Below are 22,823 nucleotides of genomic sequence, written 5' to 3' on the forward strand. Positions count from 1 at the left end.
GTTTATACCATTGGAACAAGATTCCCTTTGGCCTCAGTTCAGCACCCGCTGAATTTCAACTGAGAATGGAAGAGTGTCTGGTAGGCCTTAGGGACATAATATGTCAACCTATCTCAATTACAACTTTGTTAATAGCCCAAGTTTTGAAGACCATGTCAACCACATCAGAGCAGTCTTGCAGAGATACCAACAGCACGGAGTAAAACTCAGCCCACATAAGTGTGAGGTCTTAGAAAAGTGAGATTTCTCAGGTGCTTGGTGTGAGGTGAAGCATATACAGTGGACCCTGCTGAAGTGGCCCCAGTGCAAGCCTTAAAAGAAAGAGTTCCCCCATACTGTAGGTGACTTAAGGAAAATGCTTGGATTTCTCTCATATTACTGTGCATACATACCTGGTTCCAGACTGGCGAAGCCCCCCCTATACCAGCTGTTGTCATTCCCATTTGATAAAGCACCTGTAGAGAAAAGGGGTAAAGGAAAAAATGCCACTGACCGACGCAAAGATAACCTCTTCTCTAACATGCCCATACAGTGGATTCGAACCCATCAAGAGACACTGAACTTTCTCATTGACAAGCTGATTCCACCACCAATCTTAGGTTACCCAGATCTCACCCAACCTTAAATTCTGCACTGTGATGCATCACAAGAGGGGCTAGGTGCAGTGCCATAGGCAACAGGGCAAGATGGTTGTGATTGGATATGGCTCCAGAACCCTAATCCCTCCTGAAAAAAAATTATCACATGCACTCAGGGAAGCTAGAATTCCTAGCACTAAAATGGGCTATATGTGAGCACTTCCGTGATTATCTCTATCATGCTCCACACTTCAAATTATATACCAATAACAACCCACTGACCTATGTCCTTTCAACAGCCAAGCTCAACACCACAGGTCACAGGTGGGTGGCTCAACTGGCAGATTTCAATTTCTCCATAAAATACCACCCTGGTAAAAACAATGCTGATGGCCTTTCTCGAATGCCACTCATCATTAACCAGTTCATGGAGCAGTGCACAAAAGGGGTGAGTCAAGAAGTCATCAGTGCTTCTGTTCAGGGAGTGTTAGTGAAAAAGGACGCCCCACTGGTCTGGGCCACTGCAGCAGACATGCATGTTCTACAAATTGATGATGAATGATGTTTCTGTGCCCACAGTAGACAAGCCTCTCTCAACAGAACAGATCGAGACCTACATTTCAAAGTCGATAACCAGCAGCCGACCAGACAAGCACTCAAAACAGAGACAGCAGATGTAAGGATTCTATTGAGACAGTGGTCTAAATTGCATATCAGTGATGAGGGCATCCTGTACAGAAAAGCAGGTGAAAGAGATCAACTCGTTCTGCCAAAAGAGTATCACCAGACGGTGTTCAAAGAACTCCACAAAGAGATGGGACACTTGGGAGTGGAAAGAACATTAAGTCTGATTTTTGATAGGTTTTATTGGGCCCGTATGCAGAGATATAGAACACTTCATCACCAACGAATGTGAGTGCCTGGGGCCGGTTGCACCAGTTGTGCGTAAGTTAAAACTTAGGCTAGTTGTGCTGTAAATGGGCACTAAGTCACAATTTACGCACTACTAAATATTTGAGCGTTGCACCATTAAACTTAGGTAGAACATAACCCTACGTATAAACTAATTATTTATGGAAGACTCCGGTCTGGAGTTAGGTTTGAAATAAAAAAGCAGACTGATATTTTATGACATCAATGAGCTCATATTTTGCGTGACAGGCATCAATCATTTCGACATACATTATGATGTTGACATTTACGAGAGAGAAAATAAAACTTACTTTTAAACAGCTCTTCAGCGTGAAACTGATCTAACAGTGCAGTTTTCAGGGTGCGTCGCCCGTTGTCAACTTTCAACACATTCAAAATATATATATATAGGATATTAAAATGAATAAATGTCTGTTTTTCCAGCCTGTTGTATTAGTATTTATTTATCACCCCTCATTTATTTTAGATACAGTTCCTATATATTGTTATTTACACAAGGCAAATATACTATTTATCAAATGTAGTTTTATTACGTATCGTATTTTAATGGGGATATAAATTATTACAGCTGACAGTTACATGAGCAAACAACATCGGAACATCAACTGTAACAAGATCAAACTGAATTACACAGCTTTTTAACAATTCTGTGTACAAATTTGAAGGCTGTTTATTGGATCAATTCAGGTAAACATCATATTATGCAACTATGCATTACTTTATGGAGAGCTTACGACCTACTAGTTAAGTCTTGCCTTAAGAACAGGTGGTGCAACCAAATTAAGCACTGACGTAGTTACAAACTAACTAGTAGTTACTAAGCCCTTGGTGTGAACTTTACGTCCCAACTTATGTGAGACCTTACGCACAGCTGGTGCAACCCTACCCTGATGCATAAGAAACTACACAAAGCGACCTGAGCCCTTCTCATTCCCATTGTCACCACACGCCCATTTGAGTTGGTCTCTATAGACTTTTTACACCTAGAGACCTGCAAACAAGGATTTGAGTATATTCTGGTCATCATAGATCACTACAAACGCTTTGCACAGGCGTATGCACTAAAAATAAATCGGCAAAAACTTTTATGGAGAAAACTTTCAATGACTTCGCCCTATGTTTCGGGTTTCCAGAAAAGATTCACCGTGACATGGGCCGTGAGTTTGAAAACCAGTTAATGTACCAATTGCAGAAGTGTTGTGGTGTTCAAGCTTCTCTTACCATCTGTTACCACCCACAAGGAAATGGGCAGGTAGAACGCTTTAACAGAACTCTATTGTCCATGTTACGCACCCTCACAGACTCTGAAAAACAGACTGGAAAACCTCACTGGAAAAAATGGTTCATGCTTACAACTGTACCTGCAGTGAGGCCACTGGGTTTTCTCCTTTTTACCTGCTTTACGGCCGCTCACATAGACCTCCTTTTCAACCTGCAGCCAACATGAAAACAAGAGAGTTTAAAATTGGCAATCCAGAATGCGACAAGCCTATGACATTGCATCTAATACAGCCGCCAAAGAGACTTCCAGAAGTAAACAGGGGTATGACAGAAAAATATATGGAGCAGATCTTAAGCCCAGTGGATGAGTACTCATCTGAAATCTGTCCGAAAGAGGTGGACCTGGCAAAAATCAATCCTATTGGGAAAGCAGAGTTCATGTTGTTATCAGGAGAAAGAGCGATGATAGTCCAGTTTATGAAGTTATACCTGAAGGAGGTGGTAAAATTCATGTGCTACATTGAAATCTCCAGCTCCCTTGTGATAGTTTGCTCCTGGAGAACAATGGATCAAGCAAATGAAAGTTAAAGGGACAAAATCAAAGAAAGACAAAGAGTACCAAAAGAATGGCAAAAGTGACATATCAGAAAGTGTGGATTCAGAAGATGGTGAGTTCCAGTTTCCTTCCTACCAGAATCAGTGCAATAGAACTGTTACTCTCAACCCTGAAGCAGAACCATTCACACCAGAAGTAGAGAAGCAATGGGAACCGCAGCAACAGAGGACTGAAGAAGGCACAACGGAATCCTTAGCAAAGAAGTACGTGGAGAATGAACCTGAGGAGCCCGAGGAACAACCAGAGACAGCAGTGGAGCAAGCATCAGGAGAGGATGAACCTGAGCTACCACCTGTACACACTTACCCACGGAGAGAGCGACACCATCCAAGAATGCTGACCTGTGGTTCTCTGGGTAAACCATCTGTTGTGGAAGTTGGTGTTGATCACTTGCACGTGAGTATGGTTCCTGATGTGTAGACTCTGTGGCCTGTTAAAAACAACACCAAAGACACTTGATAAAGGGTGACAATTAACACTAATTTTAATGGACAGTGACATGGACATTGAGTAATGATTTGGGGTGACATGGATACTAAGAAGTATGAGAGACACTATCCAAGAAACAAGAACAATATTGGCTGGTTCTATTAAGTAAACAGCAGGGACTGGTAGTAGACTAACTGAAGAATTGTATGCCAAAATTGAGCCTACTACAGTTGAGTGTTTATCTATGGGATAAATGTTACTAATACTGAAAACATGGGTCATGGCTGTGTGAAAAAGGTACAATGCGAGTAATGAGTATTCTGACCTAATGTGAATACATTTTGAATTTCAATTGATTTGAGGTACTATTCATCAGTAATGTCATTCAAATTCAGTAGGAACAGTCGTCGAATGGAAAATTATGGTTGATTCATAAATGTTCTTAGACATTTAAAATTTGAGTGAGACTCTGCATGAACAGTTCGCGTTGAAATGGAGCATTGCCACAAATACTGACATTCCTATAATATTTTGCAGGTAAGCTGGTGAAAATGTGTAAAGTATTGCACTAATGTTCTAAATATAAATCGTTTTGATGTTAAATTCATATATCCATTTCTATTCACGTAATATACACCATAAACTCAGTACTTGATTAGTTATACATGGATCGGTAGTGTGAGTTAATTAGTTGCTGCATTTGAGTCGCAAACTCTGTAGCTGTTGTTTCTATATAGAGTTTTTACACAAATATAGTCAATCTTTGTTAATGCAAGATGCACTGTAAACTCATGCATTTTATACCTTTATTATTGTAAGAGATGTGCTGTATGCGTTATTATTGAATCTAGTATTGTGTTCATGGTTTTGTTGTATTTGAGACATTTGTGCTTCTAATTGGATATCTGACATTTGCATTTGAATACGTGATTTTAAAAAAAGTGAGACTCTGCATGAACAGTTTGCATGTTGAAATGGAGCGTTGCCACAAATACTGACGTTCCTATTATATTTTGCAGAAATTGCAGGAAATAAACAAGTAATATGTAGCCACCCTGTGAGCCAATGTGTTTTCATTCTGGGAAGTGCTACATAAGCTCTATTTAAGAGAAAACAAAAGGACCAAAGAACATATACTGTAGTGTCTTACAGGTATCAGCATGCATGCCCTAACCTGATCCCCTCATTAGAAAGTGAGTCACTTTCAAAAAGTATGGCTTCACTAACTCATGACAGGTAGATGTCTGCAGTGTCTTGTCTCTTTCACACTGTGGGTGACACAATATTATCACTACAACACACACCCTTCACAGAATCCGTTCTGCCTTTATTCACAAAGTCACTTTCCCTGCATTGTTAGGGTCTCATGACAAGATAGAATTCCGGCTCTTGCTTGTCAAGACTCTTTAACAACTTGCAAGATTGTTTTTTTTTTTTTTAATCGAACCCAGCGTGAATGCAGCTTCTGTTCACTGTCTACTTTTTGTTCACTATGGAGTAGCCATATCTCTGTTTGTTTCATTGAAGACTCTTTACAGCTGAAGTTAGAAGTTTACATATGTTTAGGTTGATGTTATTAAAACTCATTTTTTTAACCACTCCACAAATTTCATATTAGCAAACTATAGTTTTGGCAAGTCATTTAGGACATCTACTTGTGCATGACATGAGTAATTTTTCCAACAATTGTTTACAGACAGATTGTTTAACTTTAAATTGACTATATCACAATTCCAGTGGGTCAGAAGTTTACATACACTAAGTTAACTGTGCCTTTAAGCAGCTTGGAAAATTCCAGTAAATTATGTCAAGTCTTTAGACAATTAGTCAATTAGCTTCTGATAGGCTAATTGGAGGTGTACCTGTGGATGTATTTTAAGGCCTACCTTCAAACTCAGTGCCTCTTTGCTTGCTTGCTCAACAAGCCACATGATAAGATGCACGGATTGACCATCTCAGATGCGGAGGCAACTGAGATTAGTCCTCCACCACCCGGATTGAGGCGAGTCACTACGCCATCACAAGGACTTAGAGCGCATTGGAAATTGGGCATTCCAAATAGGGGAGAAAAACAAACATATATATATTAGCCTAGCCTGATCTATAATAAATAACACTACATGTATCTGCATCTGAAAAATAACAGGGAGACATTATTACAGAGATGAAAAGATGAAAATTTTATTTTCAGTACACTGATCACCATTTTAAATCGAAATGTATAAAACAATTACATTAAAGTCAGTTAATGTGTAGGGTCTAAACTGCCCTTAAATGTGTAGTTCACCCAAAAATTTAAATTGTCATCATTTACTCACCCTCATACCATCCCAGATGTGTATGACTTTCTTCTGCAGAACACAAATGAAGATTTTTAGAAGAATATCTCAGCTCTGTAGGTCCATACAATGCAAGTGAATGGTGGCCAGAACTTTGAAGCTCCTAAAAAGACATGAGGGCAGCATAAAAGTAATCCATAAGACTCCAGTGATTAAATCCATAACCTTCAGAAGCGATATGATAGGTGTGGGTGAGAAACAGATTAATATTTATGTCCTTTTTTACTTTAAATCTTCTCTTTCACTTTCAAATGTGAAAGTGAAACTAAACACTAAACATGTGACTTTCAGATGTGAAAGAGGAGATTTAGAGTAAAAAAAAAAAAAGGGACTTAAATATTTATCTGTTTCTCACCCACAGTTATAATATCCTGTTAACACCCCCTTGTTTTGAGCACAAGCCGAAAAGGACATACTCAAAATACAATGGCTGTTGTTCATCTCCACATTGTATTACAGGCATAATTTTGGTCTCTTTTGGAAGTTTGTTGTTAAAAAGTAAAAATCAATAAAAGTCATGAAAAACAATTGTTAGAAAAGCTCTCATTTATTGTAAAGTGATCAGCTATTGTTTTTTCTCATAAATATTTATATGAAACAATATATGACACTGACCTTGTTGATGCATAGAAACATAATGGAGCAAAGCCACAAGTCTGATAATGTTCTGTTTCAAATTTGAGGATGATAATTTTAAAACTCATTCCAACTCTCTTTTACAAGACCACGGCCCTGTCTCAGTACCCACACTTGCAGTCTTGACCACTTGAGTGTGCGTGCACGTGACAGGAAGTGTTCAAGACTGTCCCATGTCTAAAACATGCCAAAGCTCAATGCACTTAACCCACACTAAATCCACACTAGAGCAAATACCGCTTCGGAGCGGTCTTTCAGGCTAAGTGTATCCCAGAGTTCATCATGATAAGGAGCCACACTCCGCCTACCCGAGCGATCTATGTATTTTCGCCATGATGTCATAAAGGGAAGCTTTTCAACATAAGTTATTTATTATAATCTGATAGTGAAACGTAAGTGAAGCATATATTTATTTTAGTATAAATGAAAGTATTCAACATTATATAACATTTTTGGGATGACTTAATATCATCATCATAATTACAAAATGTTATTCATGTGTATATTTATATACCTCTTTGTTATCCTTCTTGCCCAGTAATCATCTTATTTTGTTTGTTCTTGCCTAATACTGCTGGTCATTTTGGTCATTATCAGCCAGTGTGGCATACAATATGCAGTCTAGTAAATGTTTTAAAATTAAAAAGATATCAACTACTACCACAGGTTCTTTCCCATCTTTATGTATTTAAAATATAAGTTTTAATGCTTTTTATTTGTTGTATGAAACCACATACTGATAAGTTGTGTAAAACAGTCTTTGGTCGTCTTATATAAATGACAAACCAAAGCATATACACTGGTATCCAAAAGTTTGGAATAATGTACAGATTTTGCTGTTTTGGAAGGAAATTGGTACTTTAATTCACCAAAGTGGCATTCAACTGATCACAAAGTATAGTCAGGACATTACTGATGTAAAAACAGCACCATCACTATTTGAAAAAAGTCATTTTTGATAAAATCTAGACAGGCCCCATTTCCTGCAGCCATCACACCAACACCTTATCCTTGAGTAATCATGCTAAATTGTTAATTTGGTACTAGAAAATCACTTGCCATAATATCAAACACAGCTGAATGCTATTTTCTTTGTTAAATTAAGCTTAACATTCTCTTTGTTTTTGAGTTGCCACGGTATGCAATAGACTGGCATGTCTTAAGGTCAATATTAGGTCAAAAATGGCAAAAAAGAAACAGCTTTCTCTAGAAACTCATCAGTCAATCATTGTTTTGAGGAATGAAGGCTATGCAATGCTTGAAATTGCCAAAAAATGTCATGGTTACTGGTGTAACCTCCGTTCCCTGATGGAGGGAACGAGACGTTGGTGTCGATGTAGTGACACTAGGGGTCACTCTTGGGAGCCCGAGACATCTCTGGTCTTTGATAAAAGGCCAATGAAAATTGGCGAGTGGTATTTGCATGCCACTCCCCCGAACATACGGGTATAAAAGGAGCTGGTATGCAACCACTCATTCAGGTTTTACATTGAGGAGCCGATATAAGGTCCGGCCATTTCAGCGGGTAGTTCAGCGTTGTGGCAGGAGGGACCAACGTCTCGTTCCCTCCATCAGGGAATGGAGGTTACACCAGTAACCATGACGTTCCCTATCTGTCACTCACTCGACGTTGGTGTCAATGTAGTGACACTAGGGGTCCCGATACAAAACGCCACAAGGCTGAACTGTGTTACGTGAACTGGCGGTGTGTGGTGGGCAGACTTGCTGTGTGCCTCATAGCCAGCACACCAGGTCGAGACGTAACCTCCCCCAACACAGTTATGAGTGTCAAACGGCCCTTTTTGGGGACAAGTCGACTACCCAAAGATAGAGACAGGCTTAACCCAGTCATGGCCTCTTTTCCCCTTCTCTTTTTCCACTCCCTAAAAAAGAAGGGGGATTATCCGACCGGGCCGCCAGGTCTGGTCAGGGGGTGTCCCTCCCAAGGGGAGGACACCGCGGAGACCACACCTCGTCCCAAGAGGGGGGGGATATTTAAGTGGAAGAATATGTCACATGGTCTTTCCAACCATGTGGAGAGCCTTCAAGGTAGATCCTGCCCAATGGGGGAGGAGTTACTACAAACATGGAGACTGGGGCAGAGGGGCTCTGCCCAAGGAAGACGCAGTTTGCCAGCAGGGAAATGAATTAGTGGAAGATATAGATCGCATGGGGTTAGCCTTACAGGGAACCGCCACATGCGGAGCACCTACCCCAGAACCAGGCTCTTAGTTAGCGCATGTACTGGGCCAGCAGCGAGTCTCTCCGAAAACTCGACTGCCACAGGGCTCAGAGGAAGTCAACCAGGCAACAACTTTTGTGAACACTACTGGGAATTAACAGCGCATGTCTTCAGCTCAAAAGGAGGTGGAAGGCGCTATGTGCAAGCGATACACCCGGCCGGCTATCCCGGGCTTATCCGCTTGTGTTGCGTGCCACTACCTGGGACGAAACCGGTTCCACCCGGAGGTTGTAGAACCTTGCAAAGGTGTTGGGTGTTGCCAAGCCCACTGCTCTGCAAATGTCTGTTAGAAAGGCACCTCTGGCCAGGGCCCAAGAAGCCGCTACACCACGGGTAGAATGGGCTCGAAGCCCTACCAGGGGGCGGCATGTTTTGGGCAAGATATGCCATAGTTATGGCGTCAATGAGCCAGTGGCGATCCTCTGCTTGGAGACAGCGCTTCCTTTCAGCTGTACACCAAAGCAGACACCTGTGCCTGTCGAATCGACTCCAAATCAGCTGGACCACCTTAAGGTGGAGTCTCCACTCTCCCTTGAAGGTAACCTGTTGTGACGGCGCATCCGCCGAAATGTTGAGGTTGCCCGGGATGTGAGTGGCTTGCAGCGACTTGAAGTGCTGCTGACTCCGTTGGAGGAGACGGCAGGCGAGTTGTGACATACAGCAGGAGCGCAGACCGCCTTGGCGGTTGACATATGCTACTGCTGCCGTGCTGTCTATCTGAACTAGCACGTGCTTGCCCTGGATCAACAGCCGGAACCTCCGCAGGGCAAGCAGAATTGCCAGTAACTCGAGGCAGTTGATGTGCCAACGCAGCCGCGGACCCGTCCAGAGGCCGGTGGCTGCGTGCCCGTTGCCAACAGCACCCTAGCCCGTTTTGGAGGTGTCTGTCGTGACCATTACGCACCTGGAGACCAGTTCTAGGGGAACACCTGCTCGTAGAAACGAGAGGTCGGTCCAAGGGCTGAAAAGACGGTGACAGACCGACGTAATGGCCACGCGGTGTGTCCCGTGGCGCCATGCCCGTCTCGGGACTCGAGTCTGGAGCCAGTGCTGAAGCAGCCTCATATGCATCAACCCGAGCGGGGTGGCCACCGCCGAGGATGCCATATGCCCCAGGAGCCTCTGAAAAAGTTTCAGTGGAACCGCTGTTTTCTGTTTGAACGCCTTCAAACAGGCCAGCACCGACTGGGCACGCTCGTTCGTAAGGTGTGCCGTCAAGGAGACTGAGTCCAACTCCAAACCGAGAAAAGAGATGCTCTGAACCGGGAGGAGCTTGCTCTTTTCCCAGTTGACCCAAAGCCCTAGTCGGCTGAGGTGTGAGAGCACCAGGTCCCTGTGTGTGCATAACACGTCTCGAGAGTGAGCTAAGATTAGCCAGTTGTCGAGATAGTTGAGAATGCGAATGCCCACCTCCCTTAACGGGGCAAGGGCAGCCTCTGCGATCTTCATAAAGACGCGAGGAGACAGGGACAGGCCGAAAGGGAGGACTTGTACTGATACGCCTGACCCTCGAACGCGAACCGCAGGAAGGGTCTGTGTCGAGGAAGGATCGAGACGTGAATGTACGCATCCTTCGGGTCTACCGCCGTGAATCAATCTTGATGCCGGATGCTCGCTAGAATGCGTCTTTGCGTCAGCATCTTGAACGGGAGTCTGTGTAAAGCCCGGTTCAGTACTTGCAGGTCCAAGATTGGCCGCAACCACCGCCTTTTTTCGGTACAATGAAGTAGGGGCTGTAAAACCCTTTCTTCATCTCGGCTGGAGGGAAAGGTTCTATCGCGTCCTTCCGTAGGAGGGTAGCGATCTCCGCGCAAGGTAGCAGCGTTTTCGTCTTTCACCAAGGTGAAGTGGACACCGCTGAACCTGGGCGGATGCCCGGCGAAGTGAATCGCGCAGCCGAGTCGGACGGTCCGGACCAGCCCTCGTGACGGATTCGAAGGCGCAAGCCATGCGTCCAAGTTCCGCGCAAGGGGGACCAAAGGGACAACATCATCGGATGTACCGGCAGGTGGGGCCTCGCGGCGGGGCAGAGCTCGAGGTGCCACACCACATCGTGGCCGTGCTGAGTCCGAGGACATCGAAGCAGTTACCTGGCTCCTTGTGACCACCCCTGGAACAGCCTGGGACAGGGGAGGAAGAGGCCTGTCCTCGTGACCCGAGGAGACTTTCACATCGGGGGCAGATTTGTGCCACAGCTGGGCGCTCAGGGCGGGAGACCACCGCTGGAGCACCAACCTGCCAAATGGAGTGGTGGACGGTGGTCGTGATGCCAGCCGTACACACCGGATACGTGACCCAGGGAACAAGGAAACCACTCTTGCTGAGCTCTTGAGTACTGCAGCCACTTGGGCATGCAGCGCAATTAAATGCAAAAGGTAACAAAAAGATGAAGATCTGCTTACCAGGTCCAGAGCAGCGGGTTTCGTTGTCCCTGGGTCGCCCGTCTCAAGGGCGCTTTGAAGCCTTTCACGGGTTCTGGGCGGCCGCGAGACAGGTGGCGTCTGCTTCCTGCGGTGGTCTCCACACCGAAGGGGCGGGCTGCGGCGGAGCCGGTGCAGTCACCGCAGGGGGACACCCTTGGCGATGAGTAGATGGGGTGCGGGATCTTGAGCCGCGCCGGGGCAGGATATGCCGGCTAGCATCCATCTTCTGCTCTACCATCGAGAACTGCTGGGCAAAGTCCTCAACGGTGTCACTGAATAGGCCCTCCTGGGAAATGGGGGCAGCAAGGAATCGTGTCTTGTCGGCCTCACCCATCTCGACCAGGTTGAGCCAAAGGTGGCGCTCCTGGACCACTAGTGTGGCCATCGTCCGCCCGAGAGACCGCGCCGTGACCTCCGTCGCTCGGAGAGCGAGGTCGGTCGCCGAGTGCAGTTCCTGCATCAATCCCGGGGCGGAACTACCCTCGTGCAGTTCCTTTAGCGCCTTGGCAAACTTGCAGGAGAGCCATGGCGTGCAGGGCAGAGGCGGCTTGTCCAGCGGCACCGTAGGCCTTGGCCGTCAGAGACGACGTAAACCTACAGGCCTTGGACGGGGCTTTGGGCAACCGCGCCAGGTGGCGGCGCTCTGCGGGCATAGGTGCACCGCGAGCGCCTTTATCCACCGGGGGATTGCCGAATAACCCTTGGCCGCCCCACCATCGAGGGTAGTGAGAGCAGGGAAGCTGAAAAGATCGGGACCGGGCAGTAAAAAGTGCCTCCCACGACCTTGTCAGCTCTTCATACACTTCCGGGAAGAAAGGAACGGGGCGGGGCGGGGCGTGGCTTTGAGCGGCGCCGCGAGCCCAGGAACCAATCACCGAGCCGCGAGGGTTCAGGGAAGAGCGGTGAAATCCACTCTAACCGACGCTCGCGGCTGCCCGGGAAAGCATGTCTTCATCTCCACGCCAGCCTGTGATTGGGCGATCAACCCCGAAGGGAGGAGCCCAGCTGAGGCTTCCGACTGGACGAGCCCGCTCTCCGATGCTGCGCTCGAGAGCTCATCACTTTCGCGGGCTCAGAATAAGAGGTCGAACTCGCCGTGAGATGAGCCGGTGGACTCACCCGGAAGCCCGATCGGGGCAGACGAGCGTGCTGGGGAATGGGAGGTCCGCGGGGGGATACCCAGCGGAGGCGGTCCCATTGGGGTCCCCAAATCGCCCCCAGTGCTAGCCGCGCTGGCCTCAAACCCGTGGGTAAAAGGACCGAGGCGGGAGCCTCTGGGGTGGCTCGCTTTCTTACGAAGGCGAGCCACGACCGCAACGTTGCCATGGACATATTCTCGCAATGAGAACATGACCATCCACGAACGCTGTCTCCGCGTGAGCAGTGCCCAGACACGAAAGATAACGAGCACAACCAGAAATAACACACAATCAGAAAAGCATCTTTAAAAAGATGCGTTTTTAAAAAGAAGTTCCGTGTGTGCGCTCTTTTAGAGAAATATATACTCTTTTAGAGGGGAAAAATGCTCTTTCTGAAAATATACTCTCTAGTTTTTCTGCCGAAGCGCCCAGGGGCATTCTCTGCAGTGCACTAGTGCAGAGGAGGGATAAGCCGCTGAAATGCGCCGTCAGATCCAGCAGAGGTGAATGAACAGTAGTATTCAGCTCAGTGAGTGTGACCGTTCGGCTCCGAAGAGAAAATCTGAATGAGTGGTTGCATACCAGCTCCTTTTATACCTGTATGTTCGGGGGAGTGGCATGCAAATACCACTCGCCAATTTTCATTGGCCTTTTATCAAAGACCAGAGGTGTCTCGGGCTCCCAAGAGTGACCCCTAGTGTCACTACATCGACACCAACGTCGAGTGAGTGACAGATAGGGAACTGAAGATTTCATACAAAGGTGTACATTACAGTCTTCAAAGACAAAGGACAGCTGGCTCTAAAAAGGACAGAAAGAGATGTGGAAGGTCCAGATACAACTAAACAAGAGGATACGTACATCAAAGACTCTAGTTTGAGAAATAGAAGCCTCGGCTGACAGCTTCATTGAATTCTACCCGCTCAACACCAGTTTCATGTACAACAGTAAAGAGAAGACTCAGAGGTGCAGGCCTTATGGGATGAATTGCAAAGAAAAAGCCACTTTTGAAACAGAAAAACAAAAAGAAAATGTTAGAGTGGGCAAAGAATCACAGATATTGGACAACAGATAATTGGAAAAGAGTGTTATGGATCTTAACCCAATTGAGCTCTTGTGGGATCAGCTAGACTGTAAGGTGCGCGAGAAGTACCCGACAAGACAGCCACATCTATGGCAAGTGCTACATGAAGCGTTGGATGAAATGTTACCTGAGTATCTGGACAAACTGACAGCTAGAATGCCAAGGATCTGCAAAGCTGTCATTGCTGCACATGGAGGATTTTTTCATGAGAACTCTTTGGAGTAGTTTAAGAAGTTCTGAATTTATTTTTTATTTTTTTTTCAAATTGTAATAGTAATTTTTCACGTTATTAATGTCCTGACTATACATTGTGATCAGCTGAATGCCACTTTGGTGAATAAAAGTACCAGTTTCTTTCCATAAGAGCAAAATCTGTATATTATTCCAAACTTTTGGCCGCCAGTGTAATTTAATTTATTTGTATTAGAAGCTATTAATGGATCACACAGGTTTGTAGAATAAAGTTTTTATTTTTTAAATTAAGTTTTATGCAGTGTATTGTGAAACTAAGTTGAAAGAAATTGCTTATATTTCATATTTTACAACAGTTATGGATGACACAATTTTACAGTTACAGTAAAAAAAAAATTAATGTGCAAAGTATTGAAAATCAAAATAAGTAAAAATAATTAACTTTTACAATTATTTTCACACAATAAAATCATTATTAAAAAAATTTACTTACATATTTTCTACAGCACAATAGGCTACACTTCAAACAAACAGTAGTGTATTAATAAATGAAAAGATGGGTAAAATTTTCAGTTATTTAATATTTTAAGTAGACTATAAAATTCACTGCTACCAAAAACAATCAGTCTTAGCTGAGTGAAAATACAAAAACAACTGTCACAACCAGCACCAACATCTTTAAGTCTACGAGTGTCCCAACGTGCAATCAAAAGATTTCCACACACTTGCAGTCTTCACGTCTACTTGCACACTAGTGGCCATATTCTATTCGTAATAGTTGTGTACTCATTCTAATGCATGATGCACAAATTTCTGAATTTTGTGACTGGTTGAAAATTCTGCCTTAAGTATTGCTCTACAAATGTTGATTGTTTTCTATCAGGCATTAGAAAAACTTGATAAAGGCTGAGCATAATTATAAATTGTTTTATTTATTTTATCATCTCTACTCGCCTGGTAATTTATTATTCAAATAATACTCTACATCTCAAAATTAAAAATATTATTAAAAATACTATTATTGGAAAATTCACTGTTTGATTGTAATACATCAATACTTTTTAAAGCTACTAAAGTTATTCAGCCAAAAGCAGTAAGTGGTTTTCTCGTTTTCTTGTTATTGTTGTTTGATTAATAGCCTATTAATGATATAGACAACGGCAGCTCTATGAGGTTACAGTTACACTTCAAGTCCGATATTTCAATACTGTAGGGCTGAGCAAAATGTTGTTCTCTCTGGATTATGCATTTGAATTAGACCTCTCATATCACTTAAACCCAGTTTCCACCTGGTATTAAGGTGCATTTCAGGTGAACAGATCACATATGGTCAGCCCTACATACAGGTCTAAACAGGGTCTAAAACATTTTGTGATTGGTTCACAAAAACCACATAGGAATGTGGGCAAAAATGCATGTGTCCACATCGCATTTAAGGTGTATATGGTAATTGTAACAATTAAGACTGTAAGGAGGAAGCTGGGACCGGCTTGACAAACACATAGACATTTAATTACACTTTTCAGTGAATAAAGAATCAAAAAACACGCAATGCTTTTCAGCCAGCTGCGTCAAATCATAAAGACAGTCAGACATGCAGACAAGCTTCGTACATCTCTCCCGTCTGCCGCTGTCTCTTCTCCTTAAATACTCCCGCCTCCCCTCGCTGGACGTGAGGCCGGTGTGGCGCGCAGGTGGAAGTCATTCGCCACTTATCTTCCTGGCCTCGCTCTGCCCAGACGCCGCTCGGCTCCGCCCTGCTCACCACACTAATCCATCCTGTATGCGTCCCAGCAGCAGTGAAGCACCACCCTTCACCTGTCAATCAACCACTGCGCTTAAACAAACGTTTAAACTTTAATGGTTAAAAGCGGATTTAAAAGGAAATAACCATCTGATCTAAAATTATAAAAAGCAGATTTTTCACGCTTTCTTCATCTTTTCTGACTTTGTTGCTCTTTATTATCATGCAGTAACACACTGACATAGTAACTGATGTATGTCATCATGAAACAGAGACCCTCGCCTCCAAATCTGAACACAAGTGGTCACAGGAGATGCATTTAAGTGACCAGCGATGTGTCTCGCCTGACCACATGTGATTGGATCACCCGAGATGCATCGTAATACCAGGTGGAACGAGGTCATAGTAGCGCCAGACTGGTGCGAAAGTCTTTTTTATATGCATAATAAGGACTGTAGCATCTCCTATTGTCAACATAGGTTGATCCAATCTGGTAGAGCAGATAGGATTGCTCCTCCCCCACCAAACATCCGTGAAAACTGTGACCATTTGGCTAAAGGACTAACCTTTCTCACTGTAATACAGCTTCTGTCTCAGTAGAAAAGCTTATCATGTTTAGTCTCATTTTACAGCCTACAAACTGAATAGAAATGTGGTGAAGTACACTGCCGGTCAAAAGTTTTGAAACACTAACTCATTCTTTATTATAATTTTTTTTCCACATTTTAGAATAATAGTAAACTCATCAAAACTATGGAATAACATAAATGGAACTATGGGAATTATATTGTGACTAAACAAAATCCAAAATAAATCAAAACTGTGTTATATTTTAACATCTTAAAAGTAGTCACCCTTTGCCTAGAATTTGCAGAAATGTACTCTTGACATTTTCTCAACCATCTTCTTGAGGTATCACCCTGGGGTGCTTTTTAAACACTTATTGGCTGCTTTTCTTTATTATTATTTATATATTTTTTTTATTACATTTTATGAAATATTGAATTATAATGAAATAAATGTATGATTATAATGAAATAAATTAATATGGTGGCACAATTATATTTTTGTCTACAAAACTAATTTCAAACATTTAAGCATACGCCTTCAGATCAAAATATTTTTAAGATCATGAGAAACATTTCAGTCAAGTGTTTCAAAACTTTTGACCGGTAGTGTGTATGGAAATGTTTGGACAGTCTGTAAAACTATTTGAAGACTTTCACTTTATAATAGGTTTAGGGGAGCAAGGTAATATGCCTCTCCCCCTCCAGACCTGTGACCTTTGTGCGAGCAAAATTTGCAAAAAAAACATCACATCGGGCCATCACCAAAACTGTAAGGCTAGAAGCCTAGGCTGCAATTTTGAACCAAAAGTCAGAACAAAAAACAGTTAAAGGATGATGTGTTCTTAATTTAATTATTGATCTGACTCCATTAAGATAAATCTGATTCCAATGAAAGTTGTTGTAAATTTAGAATTGGATTGATTAAAAGAACAATACTTCTAAGAAGTAGATGGAAAGCGTAGGATTAAAATGAATGAATCAAAGTTAGAATCGCGTAAGCTATCAATATGAAAAAGAGATCCTAAGACCTTAAGAGCAAGTAAAGTTCTTTATTTTGTTACACAATTAAATATAAAAACTGTAGGAAATTGCATCGATAACAGTTGATGCACTGTCCTACAGGAAAGGCCACATATGACTCCCCGATCAGCTGCTAAGTATCCTTCTTATACCCTAAGCAAGATATTGTTAACATTTCAAAGAGAAGGCAATCAGAGTGGGAGGCAGTCACTGAAGGCCTGTATACACCTGGCTACTTCGTGTGTTTTCACTGATCAGATAGTTATCCGATCATGAAAAGAACAGGTGTAAATGCCCTCCGAAACGCAATCGAGACCGATTGCAATCTGATCACTCAGACCACTTCAGGAGGTGGTTTGAGATGCATTCCAGACAAAACCGGTCAAGTCTAAATGCATCTGGCTGTTCAAGTCACATATGTAAACTTTACCCCACCCAAACAGCGCAGGAAAAATGCGAACCATAACAGCTGTCACCGAATATTTGCATTAGGCTTGCGTCGTGCAGTAAATCAAAACAAAGAAAGAGATGAATGCATGTTGTAGGAGAGACAGAACTTTTTTCCTCATTTAGTTGATGCAGATCGCTTATGAAACTGAAACTAAACACTGACATGAGCACAGCTGACACACATGATGCGTCTTATCTATGACAAGCCTTGAGGGGAAAAACAGACAGTGCGTCCATACACAGACAAATACACTGGGCAAATTAACTTGGAATCAAATAATAAAACATGGACATTCATCCAGACTTTGATTGATTTAGCCAGTCTTCAGAGTCATCACTTCATGGTGTGATTGCTACTAACTGCCCTTTGGGTTTGGTCTTCCTTGAGGTAAGTACCTCTTAACTACATTTTAGTTGCAGGGACAGTTACACCATATAGACATATTTGTAGAATTTCTTTGCCTGAAACAATGGATCAGGGACAGAGTGTCAGAGTAGATCATTGCTTCATGGAGACATGGGCCCTTGATACGATGGTAAGAATATTGATGTACTAAATTGGTATCACACAGAAGTTATCAATCATAAGTCCAAGCGTAAATACAGAAACCTCCTGTCTGTGCTAGGGTATCTGATTCTTCGGAATGGTTTGAAAACTGTAGAAGAATCTCAAAACAGACTTGAAGGTATGCTCAGACTGGAAAGTTTATGCTCTGAGAAGATTCAGAAAATGCGTAAAAAAATAGACAGTTTTGAATACGAGAAGCTCGGTAAGGCAAGGCAGGCTGAGGAAAACAATCCAAGAGCTCTGATCCCTGCTAGACAAACTCCTAGCCGAATCAGTTAACCCTGGCAAAAAAGGTGCGAAATGTATAAATACATTATTGCAGATCTGGAAGGTAAACTAACTGTGTAAAAGATGTTTTCTCCCAAAACGCTTAACAGCGATTGGACTAAAAGTTATGTATGCTCAAAGGAAATGACTTGCTATGACAATAAAAAAATGTATTGTGGAAGAAGCATATGCCACAGTGCAGGAAATTGTAATCATATCTTCCCTTAAGGTGATGCAGCACGATAAAGATGCAAAGTCATGTACCAGGCTGCATGGTGCAAAAGCAGAAGAGCGTCATAACCCCCAAACTCCAGAAGAACATAGCAACAACCCAGTGGCAGAGTGAACAGGTTTTGTAGTAACTGTCACAAAATAGGCCATACAGAGGAAAGGTGTTGGTTACTGGACAGAGGCAGACCTCCACCTTATTTTGTGAAACACAGGAAGGCGCTTTCTGATGGCAAAGATAAGCAGTTCACTCAGCATATCCAGAAATCATCTGGATCTAAAAATCTTAAAGAGTTAACTACTTTGTTCTTGCAAGGCCTCCAACTATTAGCCTCATTTGCTAGTGGGCTAGCAGCCCAATAGTAATAATTAACATCCTAGTTGCACTGATCCTGTTTACCTTTTCAATCTTTAATTGTAATGAACGCATTATCTTTCTCATTTAATGCGAATTTTGATAGTTGTTTGTGATACTATGTACACATTGACTATTATAGTTTATTCCTTAAAACACATGATGGTGTCTGTTGTAAGTTAATCACTTAGGTAATAGGTTATAGATGCTCCAAGCATACTAGACCATTTCCATTCATCCATCCATTTTCTATAGCCGCATGTCCTATGCAGGGTCTCAGGTAGTGCTGGAGCCAATCCCAGCCGTCTCGGGCTGAAGGCAGGGAAATACCCTGGACAGATGGCCAGTCCATCACAAGGTGACACAGACAGGCAAACACGTTCTACTAGACCACTTGAGTAAAAGGGAATAACTTCTTATCAATTATCACTAATTTATGTAGTACTGAATTAATACTGTACACGCTTAGACTCACAAACTTCTAGATCTAAACCTTTGAGATAGTGATTTAATGACTACACACGTTCAGATTCTTATGTTCTGTAACACTGAAAATCTGAGATAGGCATTTCCTCACCCTGGATATCCACAAAGGCTCTGACTCACTAGGTTTACACATTAATGCTATCTGAACAATCAAGTATGACTTATGATTTATAATTGACAACAGGATTCAGTAGTACTGAACTATGTATTTTATCATGCTACTTTAATAACAAACATAGGTGTGAAAATACCTTGAGCAAGATTGTGCATTTCTTCACCTTTGTATGGAGCATGCTTGCATCTACAGAGCCACAGCTAAAAGATGACTCATAACACACACATACACACACAGCCAGCATACATTTTTAAACAATTATTTTGTTTTGGTTCTTTTATTAATTTTATTTTTGTTTAGCTGTCTCAAAACTTGCAGTTAAAGATAACCAATTGTCCATCCCTTTGAAAACAATTGAATTGACATTTGATTTGTTTTTCATTCAACATTCAACAGGCAATTTATCTTTCTTTCTTCTTAATTTTTTTGATTTATTATTTGTTTTTCAATATGAAGTTCAAATTTCTTTATTTGATTACACTTCTGTTTTGTTGAAGACCCTACTGTCAGAGGGGGGCAATTTATTTCAATGTTTCTAAGAACAGTGCATACCATTTATAGTCTCTTTCGAATCACAGGATTCTTGCTACCTTTCCTTTCATACACCCTGAGCATTTTTTCAAAACTCAAGGACTATATGCTCTTTGGCATAATTGTCAAAGATCAGGTTACCAAGTGGGACCAAATAACTGGTTATATGACTGTAAAAGTCTCTCTAACAGTTCACCACACATTTTTTTGTACTTGCAGTACTCTACATCCCATATCTCTTAATGAAACCAAGTTAATAAGTGTTCATTCATTACATGGTTATGCTGATGTTGTTCAAGTTTCACATACCCAATGGTGTGTCTCAGCGAAATGACCTTTTTCAGCTATGGGGGCCAACTATGTCCAGCCAATCACTCTTTTTGTTCGGAGGTCAAGGATGACTTCACCATGGGCCACTAACATCTTGGGAAGAGTACCAATGGACACTGACATCACCCCATGGTTAGAAGACACTTTTTATGAGGAGAACGTTCAGGTTCTCACAGACACAATGGAACTAGTCAAACATTAAATCCAGGAAACTGGATACCAACTCACCCAAGCGTAGGTGGAAGTGGACCTTGCCAAACGTACTACAAAGATCTTGCCAAGTGTCTCCACCCAGTCTGCTGAATATTCATACACCTGGTGGGACTGGGATTTCTGTGGATGTGTTCATGCCAGCATCTGTATCCTCAAGATCACCATTATTCAGTGCTGTTACTTCAGACATCATATCACCTCTATGCTCAGCCCTTGATACTGCAGTCGCGCTAGGACCTCTCAATTTCCTTGTGTTACGATGGACTTCAGGAGGGATTTGTAGAGCTGAACAAAATTGTGGTCTCTTTGGTTTATGAATCTGAATTAGATATCTCTTTCACATCAAATAGTAGCATCAGACTGGTGCAAAAGTTTCTTTTATATGTATATTAAGGACTGTAGCATCTCCTATTGTCGACATAGGTTGATCCAATCTGGGAGAGCAGACAGGATCACTCCCACCCCCCACAAAAACACCTGTGAAAGCTGCGACCATATGCCTACAGAACCTTTCTCACTGTACTCACTGTAAAACAACTTCTGTGTCTCAATTGATAAACTTGTCATGTTTAGTCTCATTTTACAGTGTGGTGAAGTATATGGAAATTCTGTAATAATATTTGAAAACTTTCACTTGATCATAAGTTTAGGGGAGCAAGTTAATATGCCTCTCCCACTCCAGCCCTGTGAACATTTTCCTCCGTATACAGCAATACATTTGCATATAAGGTTTTGGTTCCTTTCCATTTTCTCAGTGATTGCCTCCCACTCTGATTGCCTTCTCTTTGAAATGTTAACAATATCTTGCTAAGGGTATAAGAAGGATACTTAGCAGCTGATCGGGGAGACAGTCTTACATGGCCTCTCCCACAGAACAGTGCATCAACTGTTATCGATGCGATTTCCTTCTCAATACATTTTCCATTTTACTGTTTGTATATTAAATTGTGTAACTTAATAAATAACTTTACTTGCTCTAAAGGTCTTAGGATCTCTTTTTCATATTGAAAGCTTAAGTGATTCTAATCTTTTAGATTTTATTGAGATCATCCAGTGGTTGTCTTGCTGTCGCGATCAATGTGATGAGCACCCCTGGTCTAGATGTTGAACATGGGCTAGAAAATTACTCCAAGTTTATCATCAATATGGAGAATCCCCCCCCCCCCCGATAAATATCAAGATTGTTTTATCGCCTAGCCCTATTGCTAACATTGCTTAAATCTCTCACAGCAGCTGAATAATCTCAGTGATGGCTAATTTACAGACTACATTATTATTTCAAATTAGAGATAGAATTAATGCTGATGTCTTGACTGGCTTGAGCAAGATTAACTCACATGACACAATCAAGCAATTGTTCTTCTTTATCACGAAAAGCCCTTTCAGGTGTGGCCATGGCCAGGTGTTGAACTGCTTCTTGCTTGACACATCCTCTACTGCTTCTGCCGTTCAAGTTTTCGATGCGTGATTTGATTTGACGTCACGAGGTGAGGAGCACTGAAGCAAAATCTGGAAAGAATCCAACCCTCTTCTCCTTTCTGTAGGAAAAAAGTAGACTGGGAAAACTGCACGCTGGTGTTCCTAATTACTCATCTGCCCAGCAATCACCTGTAAACACAAACACACGAAGAGAGGAAAAAAAATAAGACAAAGCAGACAGTGGACTAACCGGGTTGTAACATCCTCCCCCACAAGATAAAAATCCCTAATGTTTCCAAACAGTAATCCATATACTCTACAAAACAAATGCAAACCTCAAAACACCCCTTTTCAGGGCTCGACATTAACGCATGTCTGCCTGTCTTGGACAACTGGAATTTTGAACGGGCAAGTTAAAAAGAATTTTACTTGCCCAACCAGACAAGTAGTCTGATTAAAATCTCAATAACAAATGTTAGCTCAATAGCACGGGATTGCGGGGATCACTTTCAAAATGCAGGCAATTCCATCTATTGCATCAACCTCTCCTTGATCCTGTACATCCTTAAACTGCTCTGATACAACCAAATTAAACAGATCTTTATACATATTAACCCTTGACGCAGCACACCATCAGGAACGCTACAACTCCAACTCGTGCACTACCTCTGCATAAGTTAGTGTAGGGCGTTTTTT

General features: G+C 42.4%; 1 long non-coding RNA gene across 1 annotated transcript; it reads right to left on the bottom strand.

The window, feature by feature from the left end:
• Positions 1-1,334: 1,334 nt before the first annotated feature.
• Positions 1,335-22,423, bottom strand: LOC127456503 (uncharacterized). The gene is made up of 4 exons (XR_007899849.1): positions 22,046-22,423; positions 6,096-6,219; positions 5,664-5,804; positions 1,335-3,778 (listed from the first exon to the last, which is right to left on the bottom strand). It is a non-coding gene; the product is annotated as an uncharacterized LOC127456503 (long non-coding RNA).
• Between the last annotated feature and the right edge of the window lie 400 nt (positions 22,424-22,823).

This window comes from Myxocyprinus asiaticus, chromosome 18 (genome assembly GCF_019703515.2).
Source record: "Myxocyprinus asiaticus isolate MX2 ecotype Aquarium Trade chromosome 18, UBuf_Myxa_2, whole genome shotgun sequence".
Taxonomy (NCBI): domain Eukaryota; kingdom Metazoa; phylum Chordata; class Actinopteri; order Cypriniformes; family Catostomidae; genus Myxocyprinus; species Myxocyprinus asiaticus.